This window comes from Pinus tabuliformis, chromosome 4_2 (assembly GCF_031772625.1).
Source record: "Pinus tabuliformis cultivar Carrire ecotype Pingquan chromosome 4_2, CPIR1, whole genome shotgun sequence".
NCBI lineage: Eukaryota > Viridiplantae > Streptophyta > Pinopsida > Pinales > Pinaceae > Pinus > Pinus tabuliformis.
The window spans coordinates 1,118,328,613-1,118,351,867 of NC_142304.1; positions in this window are offsets into that span (position 1 = coordinate 1,118,328,613).

Here is a 23,255-nt window from a genome sequence, read left to right on the forward strand (position 1 = left end):
ATGTCTGTCAGAGGGTAATTTGACCTTTGGAAGTCATTGAGTCGGTTGATCCGTTTTGCTTTAACGCTGAATGATGCATCTTTATTTCTTGCTTCGCTGTATTTTCTCGGCCCTGCCACCTGTAGTCTTCTATTTTCTGCTTTGTTGGCCGATCCATCTGCTGAGTTGGCTCAGCTTTAATTCATAATGCATGCTGATTTTGTTGAACTGTGCTCTGCATGACAACTGATACTCTTTAAGAAACAAAATTGTTAAGTGACTCCCTGTTTACAAAATCTTCTGTATTGCATTTGTCCACCATTATTGCGTAGGGAGTTGATGCCTCAGAATAGCATCCATTGTCTCCTCTGCCTCTGTGTATTTGAAGAAATTGGGAGCCACCCCAAACAGGTGATTGATCTCATTCTTTATAAAAAACAGATTCTCGACTCTGTTGTAAAGAGACTGTCCTGTGGCTGGCCCTGTTTCCTCTGAGGTGCTGGGCTTATCATTGATCTGGCTAGTGGCAAATGTATTGACCCTTTTAGCATACTGGTCATGTGTGAACAATCTCCCTGCGCTGTTCAGTAAGCCAGGGAGTCCTCTGCTTTCTAACATTTGAAACTTTTCTAAAAACTTGTTCACCTCAGTCTGCATATCCTGGGTTCTTCTCTCCAAGGTCTGCACAAAGTTTCTCAGTGTGAGAACCCTTTTGACCATTTGGATAGTGTCAGTTCTGTTTGTAATTCCCATGGCAGCTAACTGGGAACTTGTTCTGTGGTTAAGTACATTGATCATTCTGGTGGCCACTTCAGGCATATTGCTCAATTGAGCTCTTGATCTGTGAATCTCCCTCTGTGCCTTTGGGATGAGCTCTAGTTGCTCATGGATAGTTTCAATATATGGCCACTGCTCATTGATAGACTGGCCAATGTTAGCCCATAGCACTATTTTCAGTTCGGCCACCACTTTATCTAACTTGAGCTCATTCTCTAGCTCTTTGATCTTGTCTTTGAGGGCTTTGATTTCCCTGCCCTTTTCTGCCACTTCTCTCTTTGATTTATCATGTCTGTCATTTAGCTTGGCCAACTTATCCCTGGTCTCATTTAACTCTGTCATTTGAGCTTCCAGGATTTGGATTTCATTCTTCAGCTTTTGCATATCCAGGCTTTGGGCCTGCTCTGTAGTTGTTGGCACTGCTGAAGTAGATGTTGCTGTCTGTTCAGTCTGTTGAGGAGGAGGAGCAGTGATAGGGGCAGTTTCCTCAAGATTTATGATTTGAGGAGAAGGCTGAGAGGTCTGACCCTCTTCTCTTTGTTTTAATGTTGCTTGCAATGCTGCCTTTGCAGCCTCTGATTCTCCTAATTTCTCTTGTGCTTGAACAAGCTCTTTATAAATGGAGATCAACAAATCTGTGGTATCTTTCTCCTGCCTTTGTTGGGCTACCTCATCTGTCTGAGGGTGCATGGTGGCTGGGAGTTTGATTTTCTTCCTCATGGCAGCCATGTCAGCATCCCTCAACTTCAAGATTTCCTGTATCCCTGAAATATCTTTGGGATCATGCCCAATTTCAATGATTATGTCTTCCAGGGACCTTATTCTGTTGTCCTTCGCCTGGGATGATGCTTTCTCCAATTCCAGTTGAGAGGCTGTGGCATTAAGGCTGCTCTTTAGTTTGTAATTTTCTAATGTTTCATCTGCCAAGGAGGCATACACCATCTCACCAGTCTGTTTATGCAGTTCAATTTTGTCCATTGGGTGTATGTCTTTGGCCATGACTTCCAGGTTGGTCCTGAGGTAATCTGAGGCAGATTGGGGATGCAGTGCTGTGGGCATAAAATGACTCATGATCATTTTGCCCTCACCTACATCAAAGGCAGACATAAGTCTTTGCTGATTGGTAGGAGCCATGTTTAGCAGATGATTGTACAGCTGTATTTTGATAGGATCATTCCTCCTTTTGATGTCTATAAATTGTTGTTTGATGCTTATTTGTCCTTCTTTTTGTTGGCTGGAGGAGCTGACCTCCCCTCCCATGGTCCTGTCCTGTTCCTGCTGGAAGGAACTTGCTGAAGCTTCTCTGCTGGGTGGGCCCATGCCCAATGCTTGTCTTATTGCTGCATCATCCTCAGAAAAGTCATTTAATCTTTGTCTCTTCTCTCCCTGGTTGATAGATGAAGTGAGAGGAGTTTCTCTATCCCTTTTCCTGCTTAAGTCCTCCTTCTGTGGAGTTTGGAGGACCGAGGCATCAGTGGTGACTTCTGGCCTAGGAGGCACTATGTTTTGAGCCTGTTGCTCAGTGGAAGTTGGGGTATCCACCACTCTTTCCTGCTGCAAGGGCTGTTGTCTGTCAGGTTTTCCTTCTTCATGCTGCCTTTCCTGCTGTTGTTGATGTTGTTGCTGCTCTGCTTGCTGCTGTTCTTTATCCAGCTGCTGTGGCTCTATCTCCATTTCCTTTTCTTTTCCCTTCTCTGATATGTTTTCAACAGCTTTTGTAGTTTGTTGTTGGGCAGTTGAGGAGGATGCAGCTGCTCCAATTTGTGTGCTTGGAAGTGAGCTCACCTGTGAACAAAGTTCAAGGTCAGCCATCTTCCTTAGATTCCTTACTGCCCTCAGATTTAGCTCTTCTTGTGATACAGGCTCTTCTAGGGTCCCTCTCCTCCATTTGTCTTGATTGGCATATTTTTCAATGTGAGGGATACTATGATGATCATAGGCAGACAACTTATATTTGAGCCTCCTCATTGTTATAAAATGATTAGGGTCATAGGGTGTCCATGGTAATCTTGTTTGGAAGCCAAGGCACTCAAGCATTCTATCTGCTTCCCTCCATCCTTGCTCCCTCTCGTTATAGATGAGATGGCCAAGTTGGCTTTTCACTTTTAACTGTGCCTTTTTGCCTTTTCCTGAAAAGTGAAGCACATCAACTCTGCCAAATTGCCTAAAATACTCTAGGGCAAATAGCCTCATAGGCACATACTTAGGTAATCTGAATGGAGGCAAATCACACCCATATATCCTGATGACAGTGTGGTGTTGGTAGAAGTACCAATCCCCAATGCTGTAAGATTTAGACAGCTGAAGAATTCTCTGCATGTCATCAGTGAGTCTTGGAGGTGGCGAGCTCATTAGCATTGTCATGGCTGGATGGATGAACTGATCAATAAATTCACAGTAAGTGTATGGAGAATCAGGTGTAGAGTGGAAGACAGAGGACCAATAGACCACTGATCTAGGATTGCCCTGGGCATCCATTCTTTTGATTGAAAAATGAAATATGTCATGTTGCTGGTATAAAATCAAATGATAGATGTAGGAGGTATATCTAAATACCCTATCTCTCGCCAAATTCATCAATTGCTCATGAATCTTGTCTGATATGTAGGTGGCATAGTCATAGCAGATTGGTGACTTGCCAGGAGCAAACATAAACATCATTGCCAGCACAGTTATGTCAATATGCTCAATTGAATTATATCCCAAGATGGGACTAATCCTGTCTGAAAGGTCTCTCTGCCCAGCCCATTGAGATATACATGACCAATTGGAGGGTACATCACCATGTCAGAGTTAATGTATAATTGATTGAGTTTGATAATTTGAACATCTGTCAGTTTGGCCCCTTGATTTATCAGGTTCACTAGTGACAAAGGGACCAGCTTTTTCTGAGGGTTGAAGCAAAGCATGTCTCTGATAGCTTGAGGGGTAACATAGAAAAGTATTGAACCAGATGGGTCAACAACAGCCCTCTGAGAAGCATCATAATGTTCAGCACACAGGTGGATTAGTTCAGGGAACTGGTTGACCTGAGGGAGCTTGAAAATAGGGAGGAAAGAGTCCCATATACCCAATATATCTGTCCCATTTTCATGCTTGGTTTTCAACTCATTTAACAGATGAATGTGGAATTTGCTGCCCATACTCATTTCTTCTGTAATTTGGTAATCCATATCTGCCAAGGCTTGCCCTTTCAAGTTCCTTTGAGGGGCATTCAGAGGCTGAACATTTAGTACTACAGGAGGGACTGATGGGTCCATGGTTTTTCTAGGATTGTGGGTAGAGTTGCTATGCAGAGCAACACAATCAGGTTTTCTTCAATGAAAGATGTGAATTGCAGAGGACAGAGAGTGAATGGGAAGGTTGCAGCAATTGAAATACTGCTCTGAGCCAATAAACCAGTAGCAGGACCGAGCAGAGTGTCTTCTGTGGTGAATTTGGCTACTGAAGGTAGCTGGTTCACGACTACGTGAACTATCTATAGATTTCAGTTCAATTTGTCCAATGTGGCCTTATAGGAGTGCAATGGATGCACTGGCTGGGTATAAGTGCTGGTTACAGTGTACTTTAATGGTGAAAACCAAGTTTTCAGGTGTGTTCACAGATTACTCTAGGAATTACGGATAAAACAGATTTCTGGGATAATTATCGAGAATACCTGGAGAATTCGTCGGCAAGAATGGCGAATGCGCGAGTGCTGGAGGCTCTGGCGGTCTCGGAATCCCTTTAGCAAGCTGGTGCTGGTCTGGACGTGAGCCACATGCAGAAATAACAGTAGAGCTTTTTACCAAAAGTAGAAAAAACGTGAAATTTTGGCCCAAATATGGAATTTTGGTAATACTGGCGCGCTTTTTTGCTGACGTCAGCATGACGTCATAGGTGGGGTCAGGGTCGGATGACGTCAGCATGACGTCATCAGGCCAGGTGGCGGGCTCTGATTGGTCCAGGGGGATGATGAAGTGGCATGACAGATCGGCCAATGGTTGAGCGCAAAGGTTGACGTGACGGCATCGGTGGCAGTGACGTGAGGTGACGGGGAGCTGATGTAATATAGGTGGGATGAGGGAAACCGGAAACCGTGAGCGGTTTCATATCGCACCGCTTACGGTACGGGGGAGGTATGTGTCAGGCGTACCTCCGATGAACGGTGGTGGAGACGCGTGGCTACCATATGACGTACCCAAAATACGGCCATCGGAAGATAACTTTCGGATGGGAGATCCGCTCCGATGCAACGATGGTCGTCAGATCTGGGGGGTCTGATCGGACGGCTATCGGGGAACTGATGTGACCGGGGAATAAGGCGGGTAAACATCAGACATCGGAACAACTCCGCTGCGAATAGAGTCGTTGGATCTTCAATCTTTTAATCGGACGGCTGTCGGGAGAACGAAATAGTCAACGGATATGGTGGGGGGCGGGGATTATTTAATGATTATTTTCGGCATATGTGCATGAGCGGAGAACATTGGACTTATGGGTTTTTCGTGAAATTTTTGTGACTATGCGCCCGATCTTTGAACTTTGGGTAAGGGGGAACAAGTGGGTTTTGATGTATTTTTAGCAATTTTGAGCGGGTAAAGGTAGAAACAAGGTTTTATAGGTTTTATGTGTAAATGGGGGCCAAAAGTGAGAAAATGGATTTAAAAAAGGGGAAAGAGGGTTGGGCTTAGGCTTATCAAAATGACCAGATGTCATTTGATCCCTAACATAGGACTTATTGGCTATAATGCCAAGGGGGGGGGTATTTATACAAAATTTGGGGTTTATACACCATGGTGTTTAATACTAGTAGGGGAAAGGTGATATAGGGATTTACATAGTAAAGTCAAAGTTAATATGGATGGGGGGTGATCAAAGGGAGAAAATACTGAATTTGTTTGCAAAACACTTGGTTTAAAGAGTAGATCAAAATGAAAAGATTTTTACACAAGAAATGTGGCTTTTGAATGAACAAGAACCACCATGAAACCATGATCTTCCTCCATGAATCTCAGCTGATAAGGGGATGTTAATAATGGAATGAAGGGGGAGAGGGAGGTTAGTCATGCTCCTTGCTGTAACTTGATGAGGGTGAACACCTTGTCAATTGATAAACTTTGCCTTGGAAAACACAGTTCACACATCTGTAATGATAAAGATAACCTTTCTGCAACCCCCAACTACTTACCCCAGTATTTGCCTAACATTTTTTACTTCTTTTTGGAGGGTGCACTTGGACTTGCAGACCCTTTACTTGCCTTTTCTTTTCTTTGGCTTTTTCTTTGTTATTTCTATCTACTTCTACCCTTATCTCTTCCAAGGTCCCAGATTAAGCTGTTGGGAGCCTTTTCTTCTCTACCTGAACTACTTGTCTGCCAAGATTAAACAGTTTGGACAGACTTTCTTCTCTATTCTACAACTGCAAATTTAAACCATGGAATGATCCAGATTAGACTGTTGGACCATCCATCAAAATCTTAAGTCCATGCCTAGCTATATACATAGATTGGATTCTCTTGAAAATATGTGATCTTTGGGTTATCAAAGCAGAGCATATTTGGTCCTTTCATAGTCAATCATGAAATATGAAACCTATTGGTATAGGTAGCTAACAGTGGCTCCACATGGGGATGGTTTTTCATTTGAAATACCAAGAACAGCAGGTCAGAATGCCTTGGCCTTTTACTGCTTTTATGAACTTGAAGTTTTGTTGCTTTGAAGTGCCCAAATTGTGTGCTTTTCTTCTTGGTAAACCTCTGATTCTTTTCTCCTTTTGCTGACCAACTAATAACACTTGAGAAACTGCATTTTACAAATTTTAAACAGAAAGTAATATATACATTTGGGTATATACAATGGAAGCTCATGCTGCACTTAGGGGTGGTATTCAAAATAGTGCTTCAGCATCCTGCCATTCACAGGACCTTCATCCAAGTCAGTTTCACTAAGACTTTTTAGGAAGTAAGTGTTGTTACCTTGTACTGCTTGGACAGCAAATGGTCCTCTCCATAAGGAATCAAATTTTCCATGTTTTCCTTTCTCTTCTCTTCTTGCATCCCACTTGAGGACTTTATCACCAATATTGAAATCTTCTGCTTTGGTTCTTCTGTCAAAGGCTTTCTTTAGTTTTTCTTGTAATACCTGAACTCTGCTGAAAACTTGATCTCTGGTTTGATGCAGACAAATTATCTGATTGATCCTTCTTTGCATATCATTTGGTTCTGCTTGGCTTTCTTGAAGAAGCTTCATAACAGGCACTCCTAGTGAAGAGGGGAATTTGGCCTCTAATCCATAAACCAACTCATATGGGCTGGTCCCAATTGATCTCTTGGTTGTTAGTCTATCTGCCCATAAGGCATTGACTAGTTTCTTGTGCCAGTTCTTTTTGTTCTCTTCAAGTACCTTCTTTATGATGTTTACAAGGCTTTTGTTTGATGATTCAGCAAGGCCATTTCCTTGGGGATAGTATGCAGTAGAATGGCCCAAAGTAATATGGAATTTGTGACAGAAATTCACCATTTTCTTGGATCTGAAAGCAGCAGCATTGTCTGTTATTATTTTGTCAGGACAGCCAAACCTAGCCAGTATGTTGTTCTCCAAAAACTGAATGATTATTGAATCATTTGCTTGTCTGCATGGGGCAGCTTCAATCCACTTGGTGAAGTAGTCTGTGGCTGTCAAAATCCATCTGTGTTGTCCTGAAGATGAGGGATGAATTTCCCCAATGAAATCCAAACCCCATTGTTGAAAAGGTCTCTCTGTTGCAATGGGTCTTAAAGGGAGTGGCAGCAACTGTCTTTTGCCCTCAAACACTTGGCATTTATGACAAGATGTGATAAATTTCTTGACATCAGAGAACATGGTGGGCCAGTAGTATCCAGCCCTTAGTATTTTATCCACAGTGGACTTCCAGTACAAGTGTCCACCACAATCTCCTGCATGAAACTCTTGCATGATATTGTTAGTTTCATTTTCAATTAAACAGTGCAGCAATATCCCTTCATGGTTTTTCCAAAGTAAATTGCCATCCATCACACAAAATCTTGATGTTTTAATTTTTAGGAACCTGCACTTAGTTTTGGAAAGTCCTGGGGGAGCACACAGGTTTTGTAACACATAACAAATATCAGAGTACCAGGGGGATTGTTCAAAGGCTACTTTGATCTTTGGAGTCGCCAGCTCTGTTTCACTGTCCAACTGATTTATGTCTAAGGCTTGAAAATTTGTTTATGTCATTAATTTTGCCAAGCCTTTCCCTTTTATTAGTTTTGTAGGTTTTATTTCAATGTCAAATTCCAAGATGCTGGCAATCCATTTTCCTCTTCTGCCTTCTAAATTTTCTTGGGTGAGAATGTCTTTGACAATAGGACTTGGCACATATGCTTTGATATGGGAATAAAGGATATAAATCCTAAAGTCTTTGATTGCTTTGACTAAAGCATAAGCTTGTTTTTCCATGATTTGATACTTCAAAGGTGCATCTCTGAGAGCTTTGCTAAAGAAAGCAATTGGCTTCTCATTTCCTTGGTCATCCTTTTGTAATAAAACAGCAGCAATAGTATGTTGGGAAGCAAAAGAGAAAATGATAAATTCTCTGTCAAACTGAGGGTTGGTTAAGACTGGGGTTTGGGTGAGGGCCAATTTTATACCTTCAAATGCTTGATTGGCTTCAACAGTCCACTTCACTTTTGAATCCTTTTTCAGCATGTTGTTTAATAATCTGGTTAGCTCTGCTAGGTTTGGGATAAACCTTCTCAAGAAATTGATTTTTCCCAAGAATCCTTGTAATTCTTTGACATTCCTAGGGTGAGGCATTTGCAGGATAGCTTGTATCCTATCTGGGTCAATTCTAATGCCATCTTTTGAGATGATGTGTCCTAAGAGCTTGCCTTCTTCTAAACCAAAGAGGGATTTCTTAGGGTTCAAGGAGATTCCATATTTTCTGCATTTTAGGAAGATCTGTCTCAAATGTTTTATGTGTTCTTGGTCTGATTTTGAGAAAGGCGTTAGGTCATCTAGATAAATGACTAAAAAGTCATGAATTTCCTTGGCAAAGGCAATATCCATTGCTCTTTGAAATGTTGCCCCTGCATTCTTCAATCCAAAAGGCATCTTTACATATTTGAAAGTTCCCCATGGAGTTGTAAATGTTGTTTTGTCCTGATCATCAGGGTGAACTAAGATCTGGTTAAAACCGGAAAATCCATCCAGTAATGAGATCCTTGAGGCCCCTACCACCCTTTGAAGAATGTGATCCATCTTGGGTAAGGGGTAGTTATCTTTTAAGGATACTTGGTTTAGATTCCTTAAGTCCACACACAGCCTGATCTCACCAGTCTTCTTTCTTGTAGGGACTAAGTTTGAGATCCATTCAGAGAATCTGATTGGTGCTATGATGCCTGCTTTGAACATTTTATGTACCTCTTGTTCCATTGCTGGGAGAAGCATAGGATTGATTCTCCTCAGTTTTTGTTTAAAGGGCTTTTGATCAGGTTTGAGAGGGATAGTGTGTTGGATTACAGAGGTGTCATAGGACTTTAGGTCCTCATAGCTCCATGCAAAAACATCCTGGAACTCTTTGAAGAGGTCAATGTATTTTGGCTTTTGGTCAGGAGGTAAGGAAGCAGATAATTTAATTATCTTGGGTTTGTCAATTGTACCTATGTTGCACTCTTCAATGGCTGCATTCAGGGGCTGCATTTTTGGTTTTCTGGGAATATCATTTGAATCAAAAATGTCTTCTAGTGGGGTTAGGCCTGTTGGTAGAAAATTGTCCTTTAGCTCAATGATCTCAGTTTCAGCATTGGACACTCCCTCTTCCCAGTCAACTTGTTGAATTTGCTGGATGTTTTCTATATTGAAAATAGTTGGATTCAGCATTTGCTTTGCAGTCCTAGGTGATATTGGCTGAGCAGTCTGTTGAAACTGTATTTGTGATGGACTTGCTCCATTAAATATTTGTGATTGACTTGCTGTCTCAAGCATTTGTGATTGACATGCTGTCTCAAGCATTTGTGATTGACATGCTGTCTCAAGCATTTGTGATTGACATGCTGTCTCATTGTCAATATTTAATCCTGCAAATTCTTGCTGTAGAGTTAAAAAATGGTTTATTTGCTTGTCATCCTCAAATACTTGCCAATCATTAATGTTGTTTGGTATGGAGGGTCTGTGTTTTACCTCAGCTGTAAAACAATGGTGGGGCTCAAAGGGTAACTTGCAGGTACTTGCAAAGGTGGCTAAACTATGGGCATGTAGATTTTGGGTTCTGGGAATTTTAGTAATTTGGAATTCAGAGAAAAAGTTTAGTACCTCAGCAACAGCAGACCTATAAGTCCTTAGTCTTTTTTCATTGGTGACAAAGTTTCCTTTCACTTGTTGGATAACTAAATCTGAATCTCCCATGATTGAAACCCTGGCAGCTTGTAAGAATTTTGCCAACTTGAGTCCTAGTAAAAGAGCTTCATATTCTGCCATGTTATTAGTACATCTGAAATTCAATCTATAGGCTCTGCCTTCTGCATGACTATTTTCTTTATTGTGTACCCAAACTCCAGCTCCTACCCCTAATTTGTAGACCGAGCCATCAAATTCAAGGAACCATAGAATATCTTGTTGGGGAGGAGGTTTTATGATCTGTTCATGGGCTGGTAATGTGAGTAGCAATTGTGGTTTTTTCTCTAGCTTGTCTTCTAGGACAGTCTCATCATTTAATTGGATGTTCTTGACATTTAAGGCAGCAGCACTATCAAATGTTTGTTTGACTGTTGTTTCATGAGTGATACTACTCTCATTTGCATCTTCCTCCTGTATGAATATCTTGGTTTCAACTTCACCTTTTGAGGGAGTAGTTGTATCATTGAAGAGAATGTATGAGTCTATGTCTGAATGGACAGCATATATAGGAAAATTTTGAGGTTTTTCTTCGCTGCTGACCATGTACTTCATTAGTGTTTCTCTGTACAGTCTCTTTGGTTGCCCAAACACAGAGATGGTGGCATATGACATGTCTAATTGTAGGGAACCTTGGAGTTTGGCTCCCCATGATCTTGATAACAGCATTCCATACTTAGGTGGGATATCAGCAACTACCACATCCATTAGGATTGTCTTGTTTGGGTATTGAACTAGAGAGACACATAAGTCCTTTATGAGACCTAGACACTTGACTTGGCTGGAGTCAAAGGAAAACAGATCCTTGTATGGTCTTGTTATGTCTAAATTCAATCTCTCCATGACTGCTTTTGGCATAAGATTGTGAGAGGCACCTGAGTCAAACATTGCATTATGTAGTATTTTGTCATGAATATGTAAACTGACATAAAAAGGCAGTACCCCTGCGACTACTGTTTTTCCATCCACTTCTGGGCCAAACAGGAGTTCTGGGGTGTCATCCAGTACATTGACATCATCTTTGTTGCTAGTGAGTTGTAGGGACCTTTTGATTTGCAATTTATAGCTGTCATGCTTGGCTAATTCCGAGAGAGGAATAGCTATTTTTATTTTGCTAATTTCTGTTTCAAGATCAAAAGGTTTTTCAGATTGGGTTTTGGGGTTATAGGTGACAGTTCTTTCCTTGTTCATTACATCTTCTTCTTGATTTTTGTTTTGTCTTTGGGATTTATCCTTCTTAGCCATCTCTTGAGGAGTAACATTTGAATTAGGATCAGAAGATGAAGTGTCCAGAGACTGCTGTCTTAAGGGCAGTGGCTCAGTGATTTCTTCAACAATCACTTCTTCTGTAGGTGAATTTAGTTTGTCACTAGGTTGTGTGACTATAACTCTTTCAGGCTGCTGATTATCCCTTTTCTTTTCAGGCTGGTTGATATTCACAGTTCTGCTCCTTAGCTTGTACTGTTTATGGACTTCATAAACAACAGTGTCATAGCCTTGTTTAAAGTCGAAGGATTCCCCTGATTTAGTGTGGAACAGTTTGATTTCCTCATCCTCATGATCTTCTTGTGTTAAGAAAACTTGAGTTTCACCATCCAGCCCTATTAAATTAATCTCGGGATCTTCATTGGGCTCGGCTGAAGTGGAGGTTTCAGCATAATTTTCTTGGAAAGGGGGTCTTATATCTGGATCAGGGTTGGCCCTGCCAACATTCGGGTTTGGATTTCTCCTAAAATTTGGATTCCTAGGAGAATTGTTTTGTGGTGCTTCCCATGATGCTTTTCTTTCAACTGATTCCACCCTGTCACCCAATCTTTTCATGCTGTTGAGTATGGCATCAAGCTTTTGATCAAAGGCTGTGGGTTCTTCTTTGTATATGCTTCTCTTTTCCAACCTTGCCCTGTTTCTTTTGGCAATCAGGTTTGCTTCTACTGTAACAGCAGCTTTCTGGGCGTCTTCAAGGGTCTCAGGTTCCCTTTCCTTCAACTGATATGCCATGTCAGAATCAAATCCATCAGGGAATTTGTACAAGGCCAAGTCAGGAGGAGGTCTTAGGTTTTGTGGTATTGCATTGTACACATTGTTGAATCTAGCACAGTACTCCAGAACGGTCTCTTGAGGACCTCTCTTGATTGTTTCATATTCACCAAGTATGTGCAGGGGATCTTTCTTCTTCTCCCATCTGGTAGTAAAGGCCTGATAAAGCTCATCAAGGGTCGTGATAGTATTTGCAGCAATTGACCTAAACCAGGTTCTAACATCACCTGTCAGGCTTTGGACAAAAATTCTCATCCTCACACTGTCATCATCTATCTCATAGTTTTCAAAGTGATCTTGCATACTCTTACCATGTTGAATAGCAGAGTAAGGGCCAGTGGAGTCAAAATATGTGATTTTGGTTTGGTAATCCTGGGGTAGAGCTGCAGGATTAGCAGGTAGCTGCAAGGGTGCATACCTATTTGCCATATTAGGAGGGTTGAGTGTATTAATAGGTGCTGCTGGGATAATAGGAACAGTGGGTACCACAGGGGTAACAGGTGAAGCTGAACCTAAAGTGTGGTTCAAGGGGGTATGTGCAGTGGATGAAGATGGGGGATGAGGGCTTTGAGATGTAGATGGTGAACTAGGGGAACTTGGAACAGAACGAAAGAGGACTTTAAGGGGAGTAGAAAAGTTAGGAAAGTCTGTAACTTAGGTCAAAATAGCAGGCTAATCCTGCCTTTGTTGCTTCCTAATGTTTCTAGGGATGGTATTCGGATTATCAACAACGATGGGTGGATTTGGGTCAGGATTAGCCCTAGTATGCCGTGGATTTTTCTTAGGAGCCAGTTTCTAACTGTTTTTGGGATTTTGTGGGAAATTTTTATATCTGAAGGGACTGGATGAAGATTTTTGGAATGGTTATGTATTCTCAGAGCTAAGATGAAGATTCCCTAAACAAGCTCCTCCCTAAACTGCTAATGTTATACAGAAACAGATTCAAGGCCTCTTGACTTATTTCAGGCTTGATAGTAGCTATATGGAAGACATATAGTAATTAAAATCTCAATCATTCCCCAGTGGAGTCGCCAATTATGTTAACACCCAGGTTGTTCCCTATGACTCCCAAGGGAATACGGCCGGGGTAACCACTAACCAATCTTTGGATCACAGTTTCTAGCCAAACTGTAATCAGAGAGGGCTCTCTCTTTATGATTTGTCTCTGTTATGATGGTGTTTTAGGCTAGTTATTATGCTCAGGTTTTGGTTTATGTTTTGGTTGAAGGATTTCTTTCAGGTCTTATGATATAGTGTTCAGATAGTGAAATACCATTGGGCAATGGAGTCTGGGGGTTATGAAATGACTTGATATGCAGGATTGGTGGTGTTCAAACTGCAGGGCCTATTGTGTATCTTAGACAAACAAAATTAGCTTAGATGGTGATGTATGTCAACTAATAGAAAGCAATTAAGAATTTTCTATTAAGTTGGTGAGGTGAAGGTGAGCACACTGCACAGGAGCATAACTTGAATTCCTGTGACAAAGGCCACTGTGAAAGGTGTATTCTGAAAGTGCAGCAATTAAGAATTACACTTATCTAGATTACAGCTGAAGAAAACATTCATAAACAACACAGATTGAACTCAGGGTACTCAGTGAATAAATCCTGAAAGTTATTCTTTTTCCTTGTTGCTTAGTATTGAAAATCAGATAACATATATGGATTTTTAACAAAACAACTAATTAACAGAGAGAGTTACAGAGACTTATTGTATGGTGAAATACACAGGAATCCAGCAGTCATCAACAGACACCAGAACGCATTCAACACTTCAGAAATCCGAGAAATTCCATCACTTTCTTTATTAGACTTCAGAAAGGATTACAACATAAGAATTTCTTTAGGAGAAATCAACAACAACCCTTGCAAGCTCATGCGAAGGGGGCTTTATAGCAATGCTTATACAAAATATCTTAGGTATTGAGTCATCTGAGAGAGAAAATATCTTCATAAATGCGTACAGAAAGTAGGAAAAGAAGTTATTGCACTTTGAATGCAGCATAAATGCTCTTTATGTCTGTCAGAGGGTAATTTGACCTTTGGAGGTCATTGAGTCGGTTGAGCCGTTTTGCTTTAACGCTGAATGATGCGTCTTTATTTCTTGCTGCGCTGTATTTTCTCGGCCCTGCCACCTGTAGTCTTCTATTTTCTGCTTTGTTGGCCGATCCATCTGCTGAGTTGGCTCAGCTTTAATTCATAATGCATGCTGATTTTGTTGAACTGTGCTCTGCATGACAACTGATACTCTTTAAGAAACAAAATTGTTAAGTGACTCCCTGTTTACAAAATCTTCTGTATTGCATTTGTCCACCATTCTTGCGTAGGGAGTTGATGCCTGAGAATAGCATCCATTGTCTCCTCTGCCTCTGTGTATTTGAAGAAATTGGGAGCCACCCCAAACAGGTGATTGATCTCATTCTTTATAAAAAACAGATTCTCGACTCTGTTGTAAAGAGATTGTCCTGTGGCTGGCCCTGTTTCCTCTGAGGTGTTGGGCTTATCATTGATCTGGCTAGTGGCAAATGTATTGACCCTTTTAGCATACTGGTCATGTGTGAACAATCTCCCTACGCTGTTCAGTAAGCCAGGGAGTCCTCTGCTTTCTAACATTTGAAACTTTTCTAAAAACTTGTTCACCTCAGTCTGCATATCCTGGGTTCTTCTCTCCAAGGTCTGCACAAAGTTTCTCAGTGTGAGAACTCTTTTCACCATTTGGATAGTGTCAGTTCTGTTTGTAATTCCCATGGCAACTAACTGGGAACTTGTTCTGTGGTTAAGTACATTGATCATTCTGGTGGCCACTTCAGGCATATTGCTCAATTGAGCTCTTGATTTGTGAATCTCCCTCTGTGCCTTTGGGATGAGCTCTAGTTGCTCATGGATAGTTTCAATATATGGCCACTGCTCATTGATAGACTGGCCAATGTTAGCCCATAGCACTATTTTCAGTTCGGCCGCCACTTTATCTAACTTGAGCTCATTCTCTAGCTCTTTGATCTTGTCTTTGAGGGCTTTGATTTCCCTGCCCTTTTCTGCCACTTCTCTCTTTGATTTATCATGTCTGTCATTTAGCTTGGCCAACTTATCCCTGGTCTCATTTAACTTTGTCATTTGAGCTTCCAGGATTTGGATTTCATTCTTCAGCTTTTGCATATCCAGGCTTTGGGCCTGCTCTGTAGTTGTTGGCATTGCTGAAGTAGATGTTGCTGTCTGTTCAGTCTGTTGAGGAGGAGGAGCAGTGATAGGGGCAGTTTCCTCAAGATTTATGATTTGAGGAGGAGGCTGAGAGGTCTGACCCTCTTCTCTTTGTTTTAATGCTGCTTGCAATGCTGCCTTTGCAGCCTCTGATTCTCCTAATTTCTCTTGTGCTTGAACAAGCTCTTTATAAATGGAGATCAACAAATCTGTGGTATCTTTCTCCTGCCTTTGTTGGGCTACCTCATCTGTCTGAGGGTGCATGGTGGCTGGGAGTTTGATTTTCTTCCTCATGGCAGCCATGTCAGCATCCCTCAACTTCAAGATTTCCTGTATCCCTGAAATATCTTTGGGATCATGCCCAATTTCAATGATTATGTCTTCCAGGGACCTTATTCTGTTGTCCTTCGCCTGTGATGATGCTTTCTCCAATTCCAGTTGAGAGGCTGTGGCATTAAGGCTGCTCTTTAGTTTGTAATTTTCTAATGTTTCATCTGCCAAGGAGGCATACACCATCTCACCAGTCTGTTTATGCAGTTCAATTTTGTCCATTGGGTGTATGTCTTTGGCCATGACTTCCAGGTTGGTCCTGAGGTAATCTGAGGCAGATTGCGGATGCAGTGCTGTGGGCATAAAATGACTCATGATCATTTTGCCCTCACCTACATCAAAGGCAGACATAAGTCTTTGCTGATTGGTAGGAACCATGTTTAGCAGATGATTGTACAGCTGTATTTTGATAGGATCATTCCTCCTTTTGATGTCTATAAATTGCTGTTTGATGCTTATTTGTCCTTCTTTTTGTTGGCTGGAGGAGCTGACCTCCCCTCCCATGGTCCTGTCCTGTTCCTGCTGGAAGGAACTTGCTGAAGCTTCTCTGCTGGGTGGGCCCATGCCCAATGCTTGTCTTATTGCTGCATCATCCTCAGAAAAGTCATTTAATCTTTGTCTCTTCTCTCCCTGGTTGATAGATGAAGTGAGAGGAGTTTCTCTATCCCTTTTCCTGCTTAAGTCCTCCTTCTGTGGAGTTTGGAGGACCGAGGCATCAGTGGTGACTTCTGGCCTAGGAGGCACTATGTTTTGAGCCTGTTGCTCAGTGGAAGTTGGGGTATCCACCACTCTTTCCTGCTGCAAGGGCTGTTGTCTGTCAGGTTTTCCTTCTTCATGCTGCCTTTCCTGCTGTTGCTGATGCTGTTGCTGCTCTGCTTGCTGCTGTTCTTTATCCAGCTGTTGTGGCTCTATCTCCATTTCCTTTTCTTTTCCCTTCTCTGATATGTTTTCAACAGCTTTTGTAGTTTGATGTTGGGCAATTGAGGAGGATGCAGCTGCTCCAATTTGTGTGCTTGGAAGTGAGCTCACCTGTGAACAAAGTTCAAGGTCAGCCATCTTCCTTAGATTCCTTACTGCCCTCAGATTTAGCTCTTCTTGTGATACAGGCTCTTCTAGGGTCCCTCTCCTCCATTTGTCTTGATTGGCATATTTTTCAATGTGAGGGATACTATGATGATCATAGGCAGACAACTTATATTTGAGCCTCCTCATTGTTATAAAATGATTAGGGTCATAGGGTGTCCATGGGAAACTTGTTTGGAAGCCAAGGCACTCAAGCATTCTATCTGCTTCCCTCCATCCTTGCTCCCTCTCGTTATAGATGAGATGGCCAAGTTGGCTTTTCACTTTTAACTGTGCCTTTTTGCCTTTTCCTGAAAAGTGAAGCACATCAACTCTGCCAAATTGCCTAAAATACTCTAGGGCAAATAGCCTCATAGGCACATACTTAGGTAATCTGAATGGAGGCAAATCACACCCATATATCCTGATGACAGTGTGGTGTTGGTAGAAGTACCAATCCCCAATGCTGTAAGATTTAGACAGCTGAAGAATTCTCTGCATGTCATCAGTGAGTCTTGGAGGTGGCGAGCTCATTAGCATTGTCATGGCTGGATGGATGAACTGATCAATAAATTCACAGTAAGTGTATGGAGAATCAGGTGTAGAGTGGAAGATAGAGGACCAATAGACCACTGATCTAGGATTGCCCTGGGCTTCCATTCTTTTGATTGAAAAATGAAATCTGTCATGTTGATGGTACAAAATCAAATGATAGATGTAGGAGGTATATCTGAATACCCTATCTCTCACCAAATTCATCAATTGCTCATGAATCTTGTCTGATATTTAGGTGGCATAGTCATAGCAGATTGGTGACTTGCCAGGAGCAAACATAAACATCATTGCCAGCACAGTTATGTCAATATGCTCAATTGAATTATATCCCAAGATGGGACTAATCATGTCTGCAAGGTCTCTGCCCAGCCCATTGAGATATACATGACCAATTGGAGGGTACATCACCATGTCAGAGTTAATGTATAATTGATTGAGTTTGATAATTTGAACATCTGTCAGTTTGGCCCCTTGATTTATCAGGTTCACTAGTGACAAAGGGACCAGCTTTTCTGAGGGTTGAAGCAAAGCATGTCTCTGATAGCTTGAGGTGTAACATAGAAAAGTACTAAACCAGATGGGTCAACAACAGCCCTCTGAGAAGCATCATAATGTTCAGCACACAGGTGGATTAGTTCAGGGAACTGGTTGACCTGAGGGAGCTTGAAAATAGGGAGGAAAGAGTCCCATATACCCAATATATCTGTCCCATTTTCATGCTTGGTTTTCAACTCATTTAACAGATGAATGTGGAATTTGTTGCCCATAATCATTTCTTCTGTAATTTGGTAATCCATATCTGCCAAGGCTTGCCATTTCAAGTTCCTTTGAGGGGCATTCAGAGGCTGAACATTTAGTACTACAGGAGGGACTGATGGGTCCATGGTTTTTCTAGGATTGTGGGTAGAGTTGCTATGCAGAGCAACACAATCAGGTTTTCTTCAATGAAAGATGTGAATTGCAGAGGACAGAGAGTGAATGGGAAGGTTGCAGCAATTGAAATACTGCTCTGAGCCAATAAACCAGTAGCAGGACCGAGCAGAGTGTCTTCTGTGGTGAATTTGGCTACTGAAGGTAGCTGGTTCACGACTGCGCGAACTATCTATAGATTTCAGTTCAATTTGTCCAATGTGGCCTTATAGGAGTGCAATGGATGCACTGGCTGGGTATAAGTGCTGGTTACAGTGTACTTTAATGGTGAAAGCCAAGCTTTCAGGTGTGTTCACAGATTACTCTCGGAATTACGGATAAAACAGATTTCTGGGATAATTATCGAGAATACCTGGAGAATTCGTCGGCAAGAATGGCGAATGCGCAAGTGCTGGAGGCTCTGGCGGTCTCGGAATCCCTTTAGCAAGCTGGTGCTGGTCTGGACGTGAGCCACATGCAGAAACAACAGTAGAGCTTTTTACCAAAAGTAGAAAAAACGTGAAATTTTGGCCCAAATATGGAATTTTGGTAATACTGGCGCGCTTTTTTGCTGACGTCAGCATGACGTCATAGGTGGGGTCAGGGTCGGATGACGTCAGCATGACGTCATTAGGCCAGGTGGCGCGCTCTGATTGGTCCAGGGGATGATGAAGTGGCATGACAGATTGGCCAATGGTTGAGCGCAAAGGTTGACGTGACAGTATCGGTGGCAGTGACGTGAGGTGACGGGGAGCTGATGTAATATAGGTGGGATGAGGGAAACCGAAAACCGTGAGCGGTTTCATATCGCACCGCTTACGGTACGGGGGAGGTATGTGTCAGGCGTACCTCCGATGAACGGTGGTGGAGACGCATGGCTACCATATGACGTACCCAAAATACGGCCATCGGAAGATAACTTTCGGATAGGAGATCCGCTCCGATGCAACGATGGTCGTCAGATCTAGGGGGTCTGATCGGACGGCTATCGGGGAACTGATGTGACCGGGGAATAAGGCGGGTAAACATCGGACGTCGAAACAACTCCTCTGCGAATAGAGCCGTTGGATCTTCAATCTTTTAATCGGACGGCTGTCGGGAGAACGAAATAGTCAACGGATATGGTGGGGGGCGGGGATTATTTAATGATTATTTTCGGCATATGTGCATGAGCGGAGAACATTGGACTTATGGGTTTTTCATGAAAGTTTTGTGACTATGCGCCCGATCTTTGAACTTTGGGTAAGGGGGAACAAGTGGTTTTTGATGTATTTTTAGCAATTTTGAGCGGGTAAAGGTAGAAACAAGGTTTTATAGGTTTTATGTGTAAATGGGGGCCAAAAGTGAGAAAATGGATTTAAAAAAGGGGAAAGAGGGTTGGGCTTAGGCTTATCAAAATGACCAGATGTCATTTGATATCTAACATAGGACTTATTGGCTATAATGCCAAGCGGGGGGGGGTATTTATACAAAATTTTGGGTTTATACACCATGGTGTTTAATACTAGTAGGGGAAAGGTGATATAGGGATTTACATAGTAAAGTCAAAGTTAATATGGATGGGGGGTGATCCAAGGGAGAAAATACTGAATTTGTTTGCAAAACACTTGGTTTAAAGAGTAGATCAAAATGAAAAGATTTTTACACAAGAAATGTGGCTTTTGAATGAACAAGAACCACCATGAAACCATGATCTTCCTCCATGAATCTCAGCTGATAAGGGGATGTTAATAATGGAATGAAGGGGGAGAGGGAGGTTAGTCATGCTCCTTGCTGTAACTTGATGAGGGTGAACACCTTGTCAATTGATAAACTTTTCCTTGGAAAACATAGTTCACACATCTGTAATGATAAAGATAACCTTTCTGCGACCCTCAACTACTTACCCCAATATTTGCCTAACATTTTTTACTTATTTTTGGAGGGTGCACTTGGACTTGCAGACCCTTTACTTGCCTTTTCTTTTCTTTGGCTTTTTCTTTGTTATTTCTATCTACTTCTACCCTTATCTCTTCCAAGGTCCCAGATTAAGCTGTTGGGAGCCTTTTCTTCTCTACCTGAACTACTTGTCTGCCAAGATTAAACAGTTTGGACAGACTTTCTTCTCTATTCTACAACTGCAAATTTAAACCATGGAATGATCCAGATTAGACTGTTGGACCATCCATCAAAATCTTAAGTCCATGCCTAGCTATATACATAGATTGGATTCTCTTGAAAATATGTGATCTTTGGGTTATCAAAGCAGAGCATATTTGGTCCTTTCATAGTCAATCATGAAATATGAAACCTATTGGTATAGGTAGCTAACACCTTCATTAACCATTTTCCCAAAAATTACAAACCAACTTTTGTTGAAATGTTGCAAGTAAATTTATAATATATGAATGTCTCTATGATTCAAAAATCAGATCGTTTTGATGCACGGATCATGAGATATAAACAAAATAGTTGTAGGTGACAGTGCATGATTTCCGAAATTTTATGAACCAACTTGAAATTGTCTAGGTTTGTATATTTTAATGATACGTCTATGTTTTCCAAAAATCACAAGAATTGAGTTCATAGTTTTAAAAATATTATGGAAATCAATTTCTACACTGTGTAAAAATGAAATTGTATGCCTTAAATGAGAAATAAAGTAGAAAACATCCATCATACGTAGCAATTCCTCCCCCTCTTTGAAGAATTAGCATGCCCTCGTGTGATGCTAGAAAACAAATAGAGGTGGTTGCTACCAGCTGTTGAATTCTATGCTTGGTGTGAAACAACATGGAATAAGGGAGGTGTTGAGAAGGAATAAGAATAGCAATGGATGATAAAGAATATAAATAACATGGTTATAAGAAAGAAATGAATGAAAGTGACACCCCCCCAAACTGAAAGAGGATATGTCGCTGAAAAATGTGAAGTGGTAAAAATGTGAAATGAAGGATGATAAATAATGCTCAAAATGGATTTTCATTAAATTCTCCTAAATTAGTAATAAATCAGAAAATTATGCGATTTTACCTCAAGTTTTACCTCCAAAAGAAAAATGTGGAATGACATATATGTATTGGCATTTATTGAAGCTGATGTAGACAGAGTTGGTGCTGAAAGTGATGCAAAAGGTGGAATCCAGGTAAGCACATCATGTCTGAAGAATTGTTCATGTTCGCGAGTTGCTCGAGCCTCTTAGTTGCAATAGTGTGGTCATGCTGCAAATAGAGTTCTGCCCATACTTGTTGTTTTCCTGTAAACAAATCACTATTTTGCATACAATGTTCTTGAATCCATAGTGTTAGTTTTGAATAGCAACAGATAAGATGCATGCAAAAATTTCAATCAGAAAAGCTTATGTATACATGCAATACTAATATTTTGTCAAATCAACAAGTAATGGCAAATTGAAGTAATCATATCGCATGCAATCCCATAATGCATATATTCCCCCCTCCAATTGGAAAAGGAATTCCATGACCATAAAGCATATGAGAGGTGTTGTGCTAACGGCAAGGCAAGGGAATGAACAATACATCAGTAAATGAAGCAGAGTACACATGTCAATGATAGGACGGTGAGAGTTATGGTCATAATGAAAGCAGAGTGTATAAAGATAGTTATGAATAAGAGATAGGACGCTTTGGATTGATGATAAGTTATGAAAAAGAGAAAAAGAACGGAAATATGCCAAAAAGATGCTTTACTGATGGTATTCTAGCTGAAAATGATGTGATTGATCATAAAACAATTTCTCATGCATAAAGGTTCAAAACAGGGAAAAAATTAAGGAAATAACTTCTCCGATAAAAAAAAAAAAAAGAAAATAAGAAAAGGGTATTATAGTAATAATTGATGATAAGATATAACTTCAATACCATAAGCAAAGCCTTTGCTGCCAACAGGCGTCTATAGCCTCGGCAGGGTTGCTTTTTAACCCATATGAGCCAGGATCCTCAATTTATAAATGGAGAGTTACATTGCTGTTCTACAGAAGAGATCAGTGTGCTGGCGTGGTAACCAGATAACCACACTGCCATTCACTGGGATGTAGCAAAAGTGATTAGGTCGGCTCGTGATGAGACCTCCTGTTCCAAGGATAATTGGGCTATCCAAAGGATCATAACCCTGGTGTGGTGGCCATAATGGGAATGTCACTTTGTTACAGCCTTATGAACATGGTAGGATGGCTCGTAATGAGACCCCCTATCCTCCATCTGTGAACAAAATTTTGTTGTTATTATACATTTTTATGATAAAAAGAGGGAGGCTCAGTACTCCTTAAGAGCAGGGATGGTGGAAGAAGTTGAACATGTCAATAGAAAAAAAATATACCCATAATCTCATGTATTACAGACAGAGAAGATTATAACCAGGAAGGGTGGAACTAGCATGGTATTAAGATGATCAATCAGTATCATGTTCAACAGAAAACAGTGCAGTAAAGTAGTATATAAATAATTGTGTCCATTTTGAAAATAGGCTATCATCAAGGAGCTGTCATGTTAAAGATAATAACATGAATGATATTAACTCGCTTCAATAGAATCCATAATTCTTGTCCTCATAAAAATAATGTACTTCATGCCATGAAAGGGAATCAGTAAAATGTGGTTGAGATGAACTAGGAATAATCCCATAAGAGGAAGAAAGGGTTGCTCTCGAAAATATTCCCAAAGTGTTGCTCTTTTGAATGAATAGCAAAAACACTCAAAAAGTGGTGTTCCGTCTAGGGAACAACAAAGGAAATGCACACCAAAAAGAAAAAATACACATAAAAAAGTGTGAAAAAGCAAATGTCGTTCCTTTGCAAAAAGGAACAGCAAAAACTAAAAGTGTCGTTCCTTTAGAAAAGGAATAGCAAAAAGGAAAAGTGTCGTTCCTTTGGAAAAGGAACAACAAAAACGTAAGTGTTGTTCCTCTTTGGAAAAGGAACAACAAAAATGAAAAGTGTTGTTCCTTTGGAAAATAAACAGCAAAAATGAAAAGTGTCATTCCTTTGGAAAAGGAATAGTGAAAACGCAAGTGTCATTCCTTTGGAAAAGGAAT